The following is a 19,575-nucleotide window of genomic DNA, read 5'->3' as shown; positions in this document are numbered from 1 at the left end:
CAGAGCAGGCTAGAGACTATAGAATGGTGAAGGTGGCTATTCCAGATTTCCTGGATGTAAGCTACCCAGCAAGAGGAATGAGATGAAGGTTTATCATGTTAATTTTCTCAAGGCATGGAAGACCTCGGAAGCCTTCCTGATAGATCCCCAGTGGTGAACCCTGAGCTAGGACTTGAGCAGGCGGTTTGCCCAGAACCTGGGCTCCTACCATCAAGTGAGGACCTTTAACTAGATCAGAAAATGCAATTGGGGAAAATGACCCAAGACTTCGCTACAATTTTCTCCACAAATCTTGAAAGAAGACATGTAATACAACACTTATCTGGAGACAGCACCAGGGCAACTAGTTAGGGATAATCCCCTTACCCAAGAGGATGTGGGACACAGTATAAGAAGAGGTATAGGTGATGCTGAGAACAGGGGGTTATCGAGGAGTACAGAAGTGACTGAAGGAGTCCTATAGTCGTGGTCCCCAAAGAAGACAGCACAGTCCAATTTTTGTATTTACTTTTGTAAGGTCAATTCCATCTCAAAGTTTCATGCCTACCTAGTGCTGAGGGTGGATGAGCTGTTAGAGTGACTGGGCCTGGTGTGATACCTCAGCACAATTAACCTTACAAAAGGCTATTGGCAGATCCCCCTATCTCCATCCTCCCAGGAGAAGACTGCGTTCTTGACTCCCAACTGGCCATTTGCAATTTAAAACTATGCCATTTGGCTTGCAAGAATCAGAAGAAACTTTCCAGCACTTTATGAATTGAGTCCTTGGACTCCAACAACACTACACTGCAGCTTACCTTGATGACATTATAATCTATAACCATGTGTAGGAAGATCACTTATGTCACCTAAGTGTGGTGCTAATGCCCCTACAGGAGATCATCCTCACAGCTAACTCTGCCAAACGTAAGTTGGCCATACAGAAGTGACTGATTTAGGGTATCAGGAAGAGACTATGGCCCAGCCCAGGCTAAGGGTTGATCCACTACAGTGCCCTTTTGGGGAGGGTGTGAGCCCCTCTTCCTTTCCCTGTCTGCCCCTGCCATGTATAATTAAGGAAAGAGTTGCATGTGTACCTTAATAGAGCCAGTATACTTCATGTCAATGCTGAATTCTGTAGGTTATGTCAGTAGCGGGCCACAGGGGTCTTCTCGCCATGGGGACTGTTAGCAGAGAAGACTGTTAGCCGTGGGATATGAGTGAGAGTGGGCTGTGGGTTTAATGATGCATAAGTGAAAGAACAGTGTTCAGTGGCATCCTGTGCATAAGGGCGAGGGAGTTGGAAAAGGGGGTGAAGAGGTCATAATGTTTATCAGGTATAGTTTTGTTTCTGTGGAACAGACTGTGTTTGGCTGTATAGGTAGCTCCTGTTCCGTTTAACTTACCTAAACACAAAAGTTGCCGTAGGAAGGAGAATGTGTTTGATTCTATGCTACAGTGGTCATATGCCTTGCTCCTTGAGTGTTCTGCACTATCTGCAAAGGCAGAGTGCAAGTATGTTCGTTATGAGCATTTGAGTGATTAGGTCATCACTCAAAGAAGCAGAGTTAAGATTGCATTGGCGTGTACCTTGACTCTGTATTTCCTGGTTTTCAGAAGTCTGAGTTTTGCTGACCTAGATGCTTTGGAAGGGCATGAAATGTCACCAGAAAACCCCAATTTTGCATTAACATGTTGGTTATAGAAGCCTTAATTACATGATAAAAGACTCATGTATTTCTCTCCTTCTCCACCTGCTCCCCTGAAAAATATCAACATTGTTTACCTGTTTATTCTGATGTAGTATCCAGCATTGTAGCTGATGACATATGGGTGCCCGGAGTGGAACATCAAACGGAATGCATGGAAAAGGTTAACTCAGACACTCAAGAATAGGCATTTGAAGGAGTAAAGAAAATGGTGAGGCACCAGTCCTAAAGCACTACAACCCTGCAGAGTAGACAGAGCTATAGTATGATGCCTCAGGAGGCTCCAGAGCAGTACTGATGCATTTGCCAGTAGAGCTCTGTCAGATGCAGAAAGGGGATATTCTCAGAGAGAAGAGGAGCTACAGCCTGTGCTCTTTGGAATGGAACAATTGCATCAACAGGGCCGGTGCAAGGATATTTTGTGCCCTAGGCAAAACTTCCACCTTGCGCCCCGACTCCTGCTCCCCTCCCACCGGAGCATCGCTTATTATACACTTTAAAAAATGAATACTGCATAATGTGGCATTGTTCATTAGAATTAATACACGTTCAGTTTGAAAATTTATTAATTTCATTATTTAGTCTACATATTTAATGAAAATAAATGGCCTTGGCTCTCCTGCATGTAGCTAGAGTCCCTCCTGCCCCCTCCCACTCCCCGCTCCCCATGGATCTGGAAAGGGCTGTTTTGGGGATCAGAGCACAGAGCTGGGAGTCGGGATCTGGCTTCTATTCTTCACCCGTCCTGGGCATCAGCTCCCCCCAGCGCTAAGGTGTGAAATGGTTCCTTGCTCCTGGGCTGTAAAGTGCAATGCAGGTGGGAGGGGGTGTCTGAAGACCTGTCTTCCCCACAGGTGTGAGGCAAGGACAGAGTTCCAGCCTCTGTCATGACCGTCCTGGTTGCTTTACTCTGCCCCACGCCGATCGCTGCTGAAGCCCCTTACTCAGAGAGCTCTGACCCAGGGCAGAGGCATCAGTGTCATTCTGGGCCTAATTTTCAGAGATGCTGAGCACCTGCGGTTCCCCCGATGTCTCTGGGAACTCCAGGGTTCTCAGTACTTCTGAAACTCAGGGCAATTTATTTCAAATGCTGGGCAAGGACTGAGCCTGCAAAGGCAGATCCATATACACCCCTCAATCCACAGCAGATCTCCCATCAATAACAATACAAGCAATCAGGAGAATGATCAGGGGCAGTTGGCCCAATGCTGGGAGTGGGGAGGAGATGGCCCTAATGTGGTCACTAAACTTCTACCTAGTAAAGTTACTGGTGCATCTGCTGTCATTCAGTGGGAGAACAAAAATCTCTTGGGTGCTGCAGCCTGCCCAGGGTTCAGCTGCACTTAACCTGAGTTGCTCACACACTTGCAGTAGCTGTGCACCATGCAACTGGTCACCCATGGCTCTGACAGTGTCATAATTGGACTTAACAGTTACTGCCGCATTTCCTAGAGTTGTTGTCCCAGGCTGGCTGCAGACTCAGGCAGACAGAACTGTGTCGGCTAGACGCCCATCACCTTTGGAAGATTTTCCTTGTAGCCATGAGGGCTCGAGACAGCCGTGTTTCTTCAGTGAAAACTTGCAGTGTGCTGCCCCTGAATCCCAGATGAATACCTTGTGTGGGCAGGTGCAGAGCTCAGGGCTTGAAGGCCTCTGGTCTAATGGTCTGAGCCAGCGCAGAACTAGGAGCCCCCATCTCCTGTGTTCAAAGCACGACTCCAAAAATGACTTCCCAGGTGACCTTGGGCAAGTCACGTCCCTGTTCTCTGCCTCAGTTTCCCCCAAAACGGGGCTCTATTTACCTGCTCCACAGGGCTGCAGGGATGGATGGGGATGAAGCCTTGGAAGGTGGCATGTGCTGAGGATGGTTACACTTTTGCAGCTCTTTAACCCTGTATCCTCTGGCAGGGCCATGATTCACCCCCACAGGTGGACCAGTGGCCACGGTCTCCTCTTCCTCCCTCTCCCCCCCACCCTCCCTCCTGCCACTGCATTGCTGTCAATAGGGCCAGTTGCAGGTGGACTGATGTCACCTGCTCCGATCTGCAGCCGGCAGCCCTGGACAGCAGCCGCTGCTGTGGCAGGGGGTCTGGGACTGCCAGAGCCGGAGAGAGCGGGCTAGGGAGCGATGTGGCAGCCCGGGGGCTCAGGGAGGAGGAGGCTCCAGGCTGGTAGGGGGGCCACGGGTGGGCAGTGACGTGGGGCATTGTGGAGGGAGGCAGCGGGGTCTGTGGTTGCAGAGGACACCCACAGAGGTAGTTGCTAACGTGGCTGCGAGTGGCCTGTTCCTCTGCCAGGAGCAATAGTGTAAAAAAAAAATTGGGAGGCACTGCTTTTTGGTGCCCCCAAATCTTGGTGCCCTAGGCGGCCACCTACTTCGCCTAGTGGTTACACCGGCCCTGATCAATTCACATCTGGGAAGACGGCGGACATGCAATCTAACCCCAAGACATTTGAAAGCATCACAAAGAAGCCACTGCTGAGTGCATCCAAGTGACTAAAATGCATGTTATTGAGACTCCAGTGCTACAACGTGAGGACAGTCACTTCTGGTGGCAAATACACTGAACAGGACAGGAGATAGACTCTGTCAACATGCTACAATACATTCACGTCTGTGATGAGAGGCTCCAGACAATCCAACAAAGGACTGAACAGGATAGGGTGCTACGGACAAAACCATTTCATACTCCAGGGTTGTCCAGACTGCAGGGAAAAAATGCCACAGGAGGGTTACCCTCTGCTGCCAGGTGAGGGATAAATTGATAAATTGTGTGCAAAATGGGATTTTATTTAAAGGAGGCCAAATAGTAATCCCAGTAGATTCAAGATCAGACATCATGAAACAGATACATGCTTCACCCCTGTGTATAGAGGCATGCCTGAAACAAGCCAGGGAGTATCTACTGAGATGAATGAGCAGTTTACACATCTCAGAGCTATTGTTTCAGGCTGTATCCCTCTCTATAGGGTGTTCTTTATGTACATCTTGGAGGAATTACATCACACACCACTTGGAGCTCTCTAACCCATGGGTGAAAACCTGGCTTTGTTGAAGTCAATGGAGAAACTACCTTTGATTTCAGTGAGGCCAGGAGTTTGCCCCCTATTTTCAGAATAAGGTAAGCTATATCAATTCTGTCCCAAAGCTGAGTCAAGCCAAGGGAGTGCTTTAAAGGCCAAAGCAGAGTGTGGTTACAAATTAGGGTTAACCTATCCTCTGTACTGCAACAGCCTAAACATTTAAAGAAAAATGTTTTAGTGTATATTTTTGTAACATTTTATCCGTTGCTTTGTGGCATCATTACAGAGTACCATAAACAAACTACGGAAATACAACCTAGATGGAGCTACTATAGGGTGGGTGCATAACTGTTTGGAAACCATTTCCAGAAAATAGTTATCAGTGGTTCACAGTCATGTTGGAAGGGCATAACGAATGGGGTCATGCAGAGGTCAGTTCTGGGTCCAGTTCTGTTCAATATCTTCATAAATGATTTAGATAATGTCATAGAGAATAAAGTTAAAGTTTGTGGATGATACCAAGCAGGGACGGGTTGCAAGTGTTTTGGAGGGTAGGATTATAATTCAGAATGATCTGGACAAACTGGAGAAATGATCTGAAGTAAATAGGGTGAAATTCAATAAGGACAAATGCAAAGTACTCCACTTAGGAAGGAACAACCAGCTGCACACATACAAAATGGGAAATGACTGCTAGGAAGGAGTACTATGGAAAGGAACCTGGTGGTCATAGTGGACCACAAGCTAAATATGAGTCAACAGTGTAACACTGTTGCAAAAAAAGGGAACATCATTCTGGGATGTATTAGTAGGAGTGTTGTAAGCAAGACACGAGAAGTAATTCTTCCGCTCTACTCTGTGCTGATTATGCCTCAACTGGAGTATTGTGTTTCATTTCAGGAAAGATGTAGACAAATTGGAAAAAGTCCAGAGAAGAGCAACAAAAATGATAAACGGTCTAGGTCTTATGAGGGAAGACTGGTCTTATGAGGGAAGACTGAAAAAAATGGGTTTGTTTAGTTTGGAAAAGAGAAGACTGAGAGAAGAGATGATAGTTTTCAAGTACATGAAAGGTTGTTACGAGGAGAAGGGAGAAAAATTGTTCTTCTTAAACCTCTGAGGATAGGACAAGAAGTAATGGGCTTAAATTGCAGCAAGGGACATTAGAAAAAACTTCCTAACAGTCAGGGTTAAGCATTGGAATAAATTGCCTAGGGATGTTGTAGAATCTCCATCATTGGAGATTTTTAAGAGCAGGTTAGACAAACACCTGTTGGGGATGGTCTAGATAATATTTAGTCGTGTCATGAGTGCAGATGACTGGACTAGATGACCTCTCTAGGTCCCTTCCAGTCCTATGATTCTAAAACAACTTCCAGGCAAATGCTGCCTTTATATGCACATTGGCAATCCCTCTGAAGTCAAGTGGTGTTAGGTCCAAGCAACCAAGGACAGGATTTGGCCTCAAAAGATCCAAGAGCATAATTTAGCTTTCACTGCATTAACTGCTCTGTGGAACTTTTATTTCTCAACATTTTATTAAGCAGTCAGACTTTCTGCATTTGAAAGCAGAAGGGAAGTTGCTTGTGGACTAATCAACAGAGCTTGCCAGATGTAAGCTTACCAAAGAGTTAGTCATTCAGCTAGTTCATATTCATAAGGAAACCATGGTACTACTCTTTTTAGCAGCCACTTTAATAAACTATTTATCAGAGCTGATATTCTTCCATTTGTATGAAGCTTTGAGCAATGCTTAGCAGACAATTAAAAAATCTTTTAACCACAGAAGCTGTTTTAATGTGTAGCAGACTAGTTCGGGATCACCAGTGCTAGAGATAGTGAGTACAATATAAAGGGCTTCTTGAAAGCTCTGATAAAAATGAACTTTGCCTATACTTATATAGACCAATTAGATTGCATGCATCATACTCTGCAGATTGCAGCTCCTGAAGCTTCATTTACTGGGAAGTCATTTAGGGGGACAGGGGAAGACTTCACTACCTGAATGTCCATTTAAAAAAAAATGATGTAGGGATATATTACTATCTCCAACATTCTAGTGATTTAAATAAAATGTTTCCCCTAAAAGTTGGCTCTCTAAAGTGAAAGTGTACTGTTACTGATATTTACAAAACAGCTTCACGAATTAAACTTTTCAAGTCATGGACTATCTCATTCTCTTTTTTGTACCACCTCTAACACAATGGGGCAACAATCCTACCTGGGGTCAGTGGCTGTGACTGTAATACAAATCCTAAATAATAAACAACTTTCGTTGTAAGCCAGAATGTTTGTGCTGCTCAGCAACTCTGCACTCCATACAGTTTTCTTCAGTGATGTTTTAGGAGAGTATTTCTGGACTTCTTATACAGAAATTACACCCAAAGATTAATGGGATTATATAAAACTGTTGGTTGTTTTTGCCCATTATGCACAGACTAAACCCCACTGTAGGAATGGCATCTGCTCCATTCAGTTCCCATATATTTCTTATGTAAAAATGATCTAATCAAAAGTGGATTGACATTCCAGCCAGCCATCTGCAGGGCTTTCAAAAAAGGAGCATATGTTGTTCTGATACATATTATTTGCCAGAAAGGGTGTAATGAGTCATCATCTCAGCAGTATTTTAATACCCCAATTAAACTTACAGTTCTTTCCATTGTTTTGCTGCTAATAAACCTGTTATAGTTTTAAGTAAAATACGAATCAGATCAGCATTGCCAAAAAATGATACTTCGCCAACCTTGTGGCAGTGTTTCTGTCAGTTGGTAAGCCTAAACATATTTATAGCGCTTAATGAGTGACCAGTGAAAAGCTTGTGCATTTAAATCAATTTTTCTTTGTTAGCCGTAACACACGGTAGCAGCAACATATTGCAATAATTACACGGTGTAACCCCCAAACCTAGAAAACCTTCCTGTTTTTATTGATAAAAGGCCTGCTCCAAAGATCGCTGAAATCAGCAAACTTCTCCATTGACTTAAATGAATCTTGAATCAGATATAAAGTGAACAAACCTTTGATTTGTAGAAATAACACCTTTTCTCATGAGACAGCTCTTAAACAGTACCTTAACAGTGTCCCAAGGAGCTTGTGGTGAGGATGGAAGGTATAATTCTTCAGTGAAGAAAAGGAGGGGAAGATATTGTCTTTTACCCACCACTAGAATTATAATACAGAAACCTCTAACACCTGACTGATAGACACATAATTTCCATGTGCTTGCTGAACTGGAATCTTGAAAAATGGTATATTTATTTATTCTGGCCTGATGAATACAGAAAATGTCTTAAATTTGAACTCTGACATTTCTGTCAGAGTTCACCAAATGATCAGTCAGATTTCAACCATTCAAGTGCCCTGACACACACATTAATTAGGGTGTAAGAGACCTCCAGTTTTGAGAAATGAAGGTCATCTGAGTTCAGTAAAACTGGTGAGCAAATAAACTGCAGGTAGAGACATTGACAGCAGTCTACTAACAAGATGTGACTGTTACATAGGTATAGCTTTTATTTAATTCACAACTCAAAATCATTTAAATATCTCTTGGGTTATTATAGGCTAAATCACACCTTCTCATCACTGTTTAGTCTTAATTTCAAAGTGTTGCACACACTGAGAACATTCTGGGAGTGAAGACAAATGATGGAAGGGGGAATAAAAGATAAAACCATCAACCATTTACTTTTGTAGGGAACAATATGGCATAACTATGATCATGTGCCTTCTTCATTTCCTAGATCAAAATCAGATTATAATTTTACAGTCAGAGAGGTCACTGAGTTGCAGTACTTAGAATCTGGTGCCTATGACAAGTGTATTGAACAGAAAAGTGCAAGATGGGTCTGCTGGGTAGACTCTGTCACCTGGAACAGGAATAAGAACATCAAATGGCAAAGGAGACTAATTTGTACTACATCAGTATTTCTATAGAAAATCTTTCTAGCTGGGGAAATCAGAAGCCCAGTTTTTCAGATTTTGTATTAATTATTTAACTATACAGGCAAATGAACCAGTTCCCCCCAAGCAGTGTGTGTACATGCATACACATAGAGAAACAAAAATGTTTTTTTTTCTGATTTTTGTGAAAATTTTGCATTTTTTACAACTAAAAACAACAACAACAACAACAACAACAAAACACCCTAACCAAAAAGTCCCTCCCTCCCCCCTCCATTTTTAGTTGTTTGTGGGTTTTGAAAACTAAAAGGAATAAAAATATGAATTAACAATTTTTGTTCTGTCATCAAAGAACTAAAATTCTAAAGAAATTAAAATGTTCAGTGAAAAATTATTAAAAAAAAAAAGAGGCCATTTTTCATGATTGAGAATCTTTGAACACTTATATCAGCGTTCAGGCTCACAGAAAATTACAGATGCCTCTGCTTTGGATGCTGGGGTAAGTTGCAAAGTATGTTGGTCTGTTACATAAAAACAGTTTGAGCTAAAGATGAATTCCTCAGAAAAAGCACTATGTAGTTCCAAATGGCCACAGTTGGGGTTTGTTGTAGTAATTTAGATGGAATATAGGGCTAAAGGTGTTAACATGACCCTGTCACTGTCCAACATTAAACAGTGTTAAATGAGGTCCGGGGCTTGGTATACAGAGACCTCAAGCCTGCTTAGCACCATGGCAAACATATCATTAAAAATCCTTTTAACCTTTTATTAAAGATACAGAAAAGAAGGAAAAGCAGCTGAAGCATTTGAAATGTAAAGTATTAAATGAAGCTTTGATTTTAACAACATCCCTTTTTCCATTTCCCATTAGCTGTAGTTATTTTTTTGGAGCAAAACCACCCTGTTTTTTGGCAGTCTCTTAGATGGTAATAACTGTCCTTTGGAGGAAAAGAGAAGAAGGGAATTGAGCTGAGCAGGAGCTGTTGTCATTGCTGCTGTTAAAGTCTGATCCCATGTCATCTCAGGTGGTGGTTGGGATTCTGCTGGAGCTGGGAGGGTTGGCAATGTCATCTGGATCCCTCTCACTGGTCCAAGCTAGTCAGACCATCCCTCAGGATTAAGACAAAGAATGTCCAGGTTCCCAGGAGAGGGTGAGGGAGGCAGCCATGATGGTAAAGCTTACTTCAGTCTGTTTTTCTATCTATTTTTTTTCTCCCAAAGTCTCTTTCTTTTAGGGACCCAAAAAGAGAGGTGATGGTTGTAATAGCCCATCCTGTCATTATCTTGTCCACCATTAGGCCTAATATCTGACACACCAAGTTTCATTCATTAACATCTGGCTACACATCTGCTGTTTTTAACATGTATAATTTCAACACAGTCCTAGTAGGTTATTGTGACATTTTATGAAGTTTCACTTACTTGTCACAGTTGAGATCCCAATTAGAGTAAATTTGTAGGCCCAATTATCATAACAGGGCCCAAGTAAAAGGATACCTTAAATCATAATCAAATGAGAAATAAAATCCAAACGCATGTGTGACACTGTGCACGCCATATTCACCATAGTGATATGATTGTGACACAATTATGATGCATCTTGTACAAAATATCTCATGTGAGGTGTCATTGGAAAAGTTATGATTTGCTGAATATGATTATCCTATTTGTATGCATGTATCATTTTTGTATCTGGAGTTATAAATATTGACTATGCATCTGTATTTCAAATGTGCTTGCGCCTGGGTAACACCCACAAAGCTTTACATCCAGCCTAGCCAGCACATTGTGAATGGCCTATTCAAATTGAATGGCCCATCAACAAAGACAGTGGGCCATGGGAAAAGCTTATCTTCACCTGTGGATGCTTCAGTCAGCATATGAATAATGACTGCCATGATTCATCGAAGCATGCAAAGGCATGTGCCTACATCATGTGATCCTGGACTCCATTTTAATGCCTGCATTTTTCACAAACTGTGTTGGGGGGCTTGGCTTGAAACAAAGAAGTTCCCACCACATGGAAGAAACTATAAAAGGGGGAAGTGACATCATCACTGGGCCTCACTCCTCTACAACACAGCATCTGAAAACACCTAAGGAACAAAGACTGAACTGGGGAAGTGCCGGTCCCAGGCTGGAAGAGAGGATTCCTGCTTGTGTATGCAAATGCTGACCTGCTTATACTATCTAACTGGGTGAGACACTGCTTGATTCAATTCCTAACTAGTGTATAAGACTTAGATCAGGGATCGGCAACCTTTGGCACGCGGCCCACCAGGGTAAGCACCCTGGCACACCGGGCCAGTTTGTTTACCTGACGCGTCCACAGGTTCGGCGGATCATGGCTCCCAGGCCAATGGGGACGGCAGGAAGCCGTGGCCAGCACATCCCTCAGCCCACGGCGCTTCCCGCCGCCCCCATTGGCCTGGGACGGTGAACCGCGGCCAGTGGGAGCTGCGATCAGCTGAACCTGCGGATGCGGCAGGTAAACAAACTGGCCCGGCCCACCAGGGTGCTTACCCGGCAGGCTACGTGCCAAAGGTTGCTGATCCCTGACTTAGAATGTGGTTTTGTTTAATTTCTTAGGTAATCTGCTTTGATCTGTATGCTCGCTACTTATAATCACTTAAAATCCATCTTTCTGTAGTTAATAAATCTGTTTTATATTTTTACCTAAAACAGTGTGGTTTGCTTGAAGTGCATTGGGGAATCTGCTCAGGAACGGGGGTGTAGCCTTTTATTTTATTTAAAGTGAATTTGGGATTGTGGTATTACACCACCGTGGGTTCAGCTCTGGAGGCTACAGTTTCAAGCTTAGCTGAGTGAAAGTCACCTCTGCTACCTGCTTCAGAGTTAGTCTCTCTAGGAACATATACAGACCAAAGGTAGTGACCACACAGACATTCACAAGTACAAGGTCTGGACTGCTTTGCAAGTTTTATTAAAGTTACAATTAAAGTTATGATTAACCAAGCATACAGAAATTCTATATAGATTTATGCACAAGTTACAAATATAGTTATACTCACACCCTTAACAACAATGTTAGGGTCTGATGGGTATCAAGGCTTGATCACGAGTAGAGGGATAGTTCCTGCTGGAGTCTCCCATAGAGAGATCAATTTTCCCATTCTGGGCATCCCCTTTTTATAATGTGACTCTGTCTATATTTACATTCTGAGCATGTCCATAAAAGTGTCAAGCCTCTTTTCTCTTATTGGTCTTTGTCCCTTGGAAATGTAAGGGACCCCAGCTTTCTATAGGCTGTGTAAGTTCCATTTATTCTCAATAACATTGATGCACAACCTGTATCCCATGGTTAAGACACACGTCGGAGACAGATGCCGCTTTACAGTATTTTTATGATCTAATATTATTCTTCTGGGTAATATTTTGCAATCTTACCGGTTGGTACCTCTTTTCCCAAAATCTTAGGCCATTGGGTTATTTTCTGGTCACTTATGTCATCATTTCTTGGATCCAAGGCCTAAAATAGGTAAGCTAAAGTCTTGCAGGCCTCAATCCACAGGTTCTTGCATTTCAGCTTGTCTTACTCATGTCTAATAAACTAAAATCATTGGCAATAGGGGCCAGTGCATTGTCCTCTTCACATCGAGGGGGAGATGGGTGGGCTGGGTAATAATCTTTACTGGTCAGGCTTTTGACCAGGGCAGGATGGTACAGTTTAGGAATGCAAGGGTAGGGAGCTGTGGGGAATTGGCTAGAGCCTCTCTATTGTTCGTTCATGAGTGGCTGAGGAGAAGCATTCAGGTAATTGCAGTTGGATGTGTCCTGGCCTGCGTGAGTGTCTGTGTGAGTACACATCCTGGAGGGTATTGTAGCTTGTCACAGCAGCACAGTGTGAGAGGGAACCCAGGCTGATGAGATGGAGGGCTCAGTGGTACCCAGTTTCAGGCTGAACCCCGGGGTGGCCCATCACAACATCATCTTGCTTTTATTTTGAAAATAAATACATTCAGGAAGAGAATTTAGTGAGCTTTTGATCTGCATAACAGAATCTTGAGCACTAAGTAAACTATTATCCTGCCGTGTTTTTGTTTAGTTGGGAAATTTTGCTATGTGGAATCCCATGTAGAATTTCGAGGAAGGCAGATTATGTTATTAGAAAAAACACTTATTCACTCACTTGCAGAATCTATATTTAATAAAGGGTCCACTTTCTATCAGAGGCAACGTGTGAGGGAGCATGTAGCAGATGTGAGACTCACCAGCGCGGCGCCTGCTGCTGATTGTCTTGGAAATTAGCTCTTGTCCAGCCCAGAGCGCCCTCTGCAGGCTGGTGTCTAGCCTGCCTTAAGGCCTCCCTGTTCCTCCCAGACCCCGGTGCCCTTTACCTTGGGGTTTTGCCCTCCACAGTACCCCCGCACTGGGTTTCCCCTCCCCGAGGAACCACCAGCCCTCTATCCCCACCTTGCCTCAGTGGCTACTGCCAGTCGTCATCTAGCCCTCGCTCACTGGGGCAAATGCCAGTCTGTAACGGCCACTCATCATTGGCAAGGAGGTTGGACCAGCTGCCTCTGCCTATCCCCGAGCTGCCCCTCTGCAGCCCCAGTACCTTCTTAGGCCTTACCCAAGGCCTCAGCCTGGGGAGTTGCCAGGCTGGAGCTCCCCAGCTCCTTTTCCCTTCCCCAGCACTGCTCAGCCTCAGGTACCCTTGCTCCTTCAGGCAGCCAGGTCCTTCTCTCTCCAGAGAGAGAGACTCTGACCCAGCTCCGCCCTCAGCCCTTTTATCAGGGCCAGCTGTGGCCTGATTGGCAAAGCAGTCACAGCTGCAGTCACACCCAATCAGCCTACCTTTTTCAGGAGCGGGGCAACTGCCCCGCTACAGGGCATGCAGCGTCACATGCTCACATGGACTGAACATGTTCAGTAACATCTGCTGAAGCTGATGCCTTCACTGTGTCCCTCACTATTGGCAGACGTGGGTCATCTCTGCTTTCTATCAATACATTATTGTAACACAATTGATATATGCCTCCAGCCAGCCTTCAGGAGCTAAAACTGGGTATCTAGATTTTGGAGATTATCTCTCACTACTTGGAATGAAATGGAATTCAACACAAATCTTTCTTTATATGACTGCATTTACTTCCTTCTTTTGCTTAGGTTGGGATTTTTTAAACTGTCCTTTTTGCCTGTTCTTGTCGATCTAATCATAGATATTAGAGTGCATTTTAGCACAGGCGTTGTCCCAGTGTTTTGTTGGCTGCCTGTTTATTTTTTTTAATTAGATCAAATACCAAAATGCATGCAGACCAAGTTCTGCATCTCTGACGCTCAATGGCCAAGGACACCAATGACGGAACTTCTATGTGGGATTTTCAGTAGGGCTGGTGGAAGCTGGATACATAAATGCTTTCTGAAGGTTTTGGTTTTTTGTCCCTGTGTTTCTAGAATTATGCAGCTATGAATTCTGCAGGTCTGATGACTACTATTAAAGCAACAATTGAGCAATACTGCTTCTTCTTGAACTCGCCCCTGATTTGTTGGAAGTAAAGGAATGTTGTTGCTGTTCACTTTTCTTCAATTCTCATTTGCTGTGTAAGACTGATGCTTCTAATCGGAAATTCCTGAGATATTTTCTTCTGCTATTTTCCCCACTATTCTTATGGAGGCTGTTCAGAAAAACCCCATTCCTCTGGTCTCAAGTTGAGCACATCCATTAAATAGTAAGCCTCAATTTTTCCTCATAAGGCTGCCTTAAGCTATAAGAAACCACGGGCCAGATGGAGGAAGGAGGCCAGGAGGCAAAATCCATACAATGTATGTTTCCCCACAATCCAAGCAAGCTGGAAGAAAAAGAAACTCACAGCTATTACAACACATCAGCTGCCTGCAGTGATCCCCCTGCTTTATGAAAGACACTATACAATATGGTTAAAGGCTGCCCAGGAAGATGTGCACTGAAGATCTTCAGTAGAATGATCAGTGATAGTATTCTTGTTAGAGGGAGAATGGCAGCATCCTACCTTGTGTGGATGACAAATGAAAGGAAAGATCAATGTATATCTGAATTTAGCTGCCAATGCCCTGGTCCACCCTGATGCTGACTCACTTTCCTTTGTCTCTTCTCCATCTTTCAGTCTCCACCCTTGTTACACCCCAGGACGTCTGCAAACTCCGTTGACATTAGTGAGAGGGCTGTACAGTGATAAATGGGTGTTTTATGAGTGCTACATGGCCAGTCTAAAGCACTAAGATCTGTGTCTACCCAGAGTTATTCATGGTGAACTGTGCTTTCAAGTTTTGTATTATCTTTGAACATTTTGGACTGTAGCCATGCCCATTTTAAAGGCAGGTCCAAAGTCCTACTAGAATGGTCTCCTGTTGATTTCATCTGGAGTGCACATGACAGAAGGCTACATCATAAACATTCTGGATTGTGTATTGTCCCAAAAAAGACAAGATTTATGGGGTAGGGGGAAAAAATGCCTTCATTTCTTCTCAATGGATTGCATCTGCACTAGAAGGAGTTAAATACAGCCTGCCAATGACTTCTGGGCACAGTGCCATCTTGGGAACTCTGTGTGCAATAGCTAACAACAGTACAGTTCTCACATAATGGAGAAAATGGAGCAGTTTTTGCAACAGTTGTCTTAGGAGCAGTTAATGTTCAGAAGAGAGGAAAAGAATAGGGAGGCAGACCTGATCAGAGATTGAGGGAATTGGGAAGACAAACTAGGCTGTAGCTCCCTGACTTAATCTGTCAGGTGCAGGGGTTTATAATCACAAACACTGTGAGCAGGAAGTTACTTTGTGTCAGGACTAGTGCTTACATGGTAGTGCTATAATCAGCCATTATGGATGATACTCGTAATCTTTAAAGACACTCACTGTTAGGCATTTTCCAGTGCTGGTTGCTACTGTTCAGCAGAGAGCATAGGGTGGGACCTAAAAGCTTACATGGCAAATTGCAGGCAATATTTTCAAAAACAGAACACTCAATTCACAGAGCCCCTGGCACTTGGGCAAATCTCCATACATTTGCATAATTGAAATATTATAATGATTATTTAGCACATGCAAATAAGAATCCTGCATCCCAACTGGGATTATTACATTCTTCCAGTTTGCACTCAACCAATGTGGGTGTCATTTGCTGTCAGATCATGTGCATCTTCTGCTGAGGGGGTTCTGCAACAGCTTTGTCAGCCCAAATCCAAAAGAGGAAGGCCAGTTTTAGTCATGCAGAGGTCAGGTATGGCTAATGGAAGAAATGCCTTCCTTTTAAGGGATACATTTGGTGATGTGGAATCTGCCTACAAAGGGTGGGATGAATGTTGTTGGAGGGCACTGGAGGGTTGTGGGTGATATGAAGAAGAACACTACGGAGATGTTCAGAAGGCAGCAGCTGACTGAGTAGAGGCTGGAGAAAGGAGTTCAGACCAGACTGAGAGAGTCACATTCACTCTGAAAGAAGATCGTGACACTCCAAGCCATCCCCATGGAAGCAATGTATGGGACAGGGCACTGCACCGGACAGTGCTTTCATGAGTCAGTGGGCAGCATGTGCGTGCACAGGAACTATTTTAGGGTTCCAGACAGGGCTAGCTCTAGGTTTTTTGCCGCCCCAAGCAAAAATATTTTTGGCTGCCCCCTGTCCCAGCCCTGGTCTCCCCCCCCCCCGCACCCCTCTGCTGCCCCAGCCCTGGGCTCTCCCCGCCCCACCTGCACCCTCCTTCCGCCACAGCCCTGGGTCACTGGTAACTCGCTCCCAGGGCGGGTCATTCAGCAGGAATTTTGGATGTGCACAAAACACAGACAAGATTGGTTCCCATATGGTTATAGAGCTGCAGTAAAGTGGAACAATTTTCAGCTTGTGTGATTGGACGATATCTGGATGCATATTATAAGACTGTCCTCCATAAATGAGGAAAAGTTGAGGTGCTTTTATTATTCTTTTGTTCCACTCTTTCTTTCTATGGGGAATTTGCCAATGCAATATCACTGTCTTCCTTTTAAACAAACAAACAAACAAACAAACAAACAAACAAAGGCAATGGCTGTTGAAAATAGCAATTCCAGTCCTAAAAACCACTGGGAAGCATTTCTTGCTCAATTTTATCCTACTTTTTCTACAGCAAGTTACAGTGGATCATATTTGATTTGGGAGAAATGAAGTAACAGCTGCCCAAACTGAGCTTGAGCACTCCTGAATTTTGAGGTGTTCAAATCTGGAAGGCAGGTGCTGGGGGTGTGTGTGGTGGGGAGGGGCTGTGGGCTCCACAGGGGAGCACGGCAGCATGTATGCAACAGTGTGTCTGGAGCTGCGCGGAGCCAGACACGCTGGTCTGAGTGGCACAGTAAGGGGGCTGGGGGGTTGGAGAAGGGTAGGGGTTCCGGGGGCAGTGAGGGGCAGGGAGAAGGGGGTAGATGGGCCAGAGATTCAGGGGGCAGTCAGGTGACCAGCAGCAGTTGGATAGGCATGGGAGTCCCAGGGGTTTGTCAGGGGACAGGTAGGGGGTGGGGTCCTGGGGGAACGTTGGGGGCAGGGGTCCCGGGAGGGGGCAATCAGGGGACACGGACCAGTGGTGCTTAGATAGGGGGTGGGGTCCTGGGGGCCGTTAGGGGCGAGGGTCCCGGGAGGGGGCAATCAGGGGACACGGACCAGTGGTGCTTAGATAGGGGTGGGGTCCTGGGGGCAGTTAGGGGCAGGGGTCCCGGGAGGGGCAATCAGGGGACACGGACCAGTGGTGCTTAGATAGGGGGTGGGGTCCTGGGGGCAGTTAGGGGCAGGGGTCCCGGGAGGGGGCAATCAGGGGACACGGACCAGTGGTGCTTAGATAGGGGGTGGGGTCCTGGGGGCAGTTAGGGGCAGGGGTCCCAGGAGGGGTGATCAGGGGACAGGGAGCGGGGTGGGGGGTTGGATGGGTTGGGGTTTCTGTGGGGGGCAGTCGGAGGGAGTGGATGGTGGCAGGGTGGGGGCTTCCCTCCCCCTGGAGTGTCCTGTATTTTGAATGTTAAAATAGGGTCTCCCTACCACTCTCCACTCACAGCTCGGCTGCCATATGAGGTCCCCCTCCTTCCTTTCCAGTTGGTAGTGGCCAAGGGAATGCTGGGAAATGTAGTTCTTTCCCTGCTCCAGGGCTGGCTCTATAGGCAGGGAGCTAACCAAGGAACTACAGCTCCCAGAGCCCCCTGTTGGTTCTCAGCTCCCATGCCGCCCCTGCAAATGGGCTGCCCCAAGCAGGTGCTTGCTTTGCTGGTGCCTAGAGCTGCCCCTGGTTCCAGAGCAATTTTGCACTGCATGCTATGGCCCTGTCTTGAGCTGGTGTAAATGAACATCATTCCAGAGACTTACGCCGATATACACCACTTGAGCATCTGGCTCTGCTATATTCCAATAGTCCCTCCCCTTATGCCTTATTGCTCCACTGCTACACCATTGGAGACAGCTTAGCTTGAGTTCTGATTTTTCATGAAAAATTACCACCTCAGACACAGACAGCTCATCCTCAACTGCTTTTTTCCCTCCCTGCTACTGCCACCCACATTTGAGCATCAGCCAAGACTCCTGCTTTGTATAGATGTAAGCAGATGTTCAGCCCAGTTACTGGTGTCCTTGGACACATAACTGTTTGCCTCATCCTGTGAGGATGGGTTTTGTGACAGCTTCCTTTTATCCTTATTTTGCCAGAAACATCCAGGCTGGAGCATCCTACCAAGCCAGTATCAGCCAGCAAAAGTGAGGTCCTCCAAAGGGTCTCAGCATCTAGCCCTGGAGGCATCTGTAGAAGATGACATGGGGATGAGTCATTGGAGCCCTCTCCTGACACCTACAACCCTCCATCTGTCTGTGCAGGACCAATACCAGGAGCACCTAGGCCAGCAGGAACAGCCCAGCAGGGCCCAGAACCTTCTCCAAAAGGTTTAATGAATGCAGAGGAGATGCTACTGTTTAGCAACTGTGAGCTCCCACAGGAAATGAAAGCAGTAAGGCAAAAGACTGGCCCCAAAAGCAGCTGACACTCATTAGGGAAATGGCGAATGGGACCCTTGACAATGCAGAGCATCAGAATGAGGTGGCCAGCTTCCTACACACTGCAGCAGAGCCCCTGGCTAGTGCAGCTGATTGCCTGATGGATTTTGCAAAAAAACCCAGACTTCCCTTAGCAAAGTCAGTCATCTGCTGACTCAGACAGATGATCTCAGTGCTGATTTACAAACTCCTTTCTTTGCATCCTCATCGTAAAATGAACCCTAAACTTCAGCAGCATTGGGCAAGCCAGCTTCCCCACTCCAGCCTGCAAGAGGTGAATGCACATATCTGGGCACCTGGCTGGCAAGTGGAACTGTCCATGAGATCACCAAGATCTAGGGCAGACAGCTTCAGCTACAGAAACGAGCCCCTCTCATTCCCGTGGTCCCTTCCAAGGGTCTAATCCAAACCCCACTGAAGTCAACGGAAAGCTCGCTCTACCCTCAATGACTTCAATGGGCTTGGATCGGGCCATATACTTGTTGATGAGGTTGTACTCTCCACCCCACCACCATTCTTGTTGAGTCCTCTGCCCCTCTTCACTTTCTTGGACAAAGTACTTTTTTGCAGCATAGAACATTGTGTAGCACAGTATCTACACATTGCTGCACTAGCTTTTTCCCTCCATTGGCAGGTCTCTTTGGGAGTTCCTTACAGAGAACTTCTGCACACTTATAGGCACCCATAAGAAAAGCACTCCTGAGCCCAACCACATAGAAGTGTCACGGATTGTTCTACCTTTTCAGTACATACATCCAGCTATGTAACCCTCACCTAGTTACAAAATCTCTGCTGGGTGCCCATATCCTTAAGTCACGGCCACAATGCCCAAAAATATAAGTGCCCACAATCAAGAGAGACTTCCAATGGAGTCTCTCCTTTGATTCCAGAAGGATTTGGATTGCCTCTCAAGTGTGCATATCCACTTTGCATAAAGTTAGTCCCACCTCTTGA

The sequence above is a fragment of the Mauremys reevesii genome, linkage group 1 (genome assembly GCF_016161935.1).
Source record: "Mauremys reevesii isolate NIE-2019 linkage group 1, ASM1616193v1, whole genome shotgun sequence".
Classification (NCBI taxonomy): Eukaryota; Metazoa; Chordata; order Testudines; family Geoemydidae; genus Mauremys; species Mauremys reevesii.
This window is presented reverse-complemented; position numbering follows the sequence as displayed.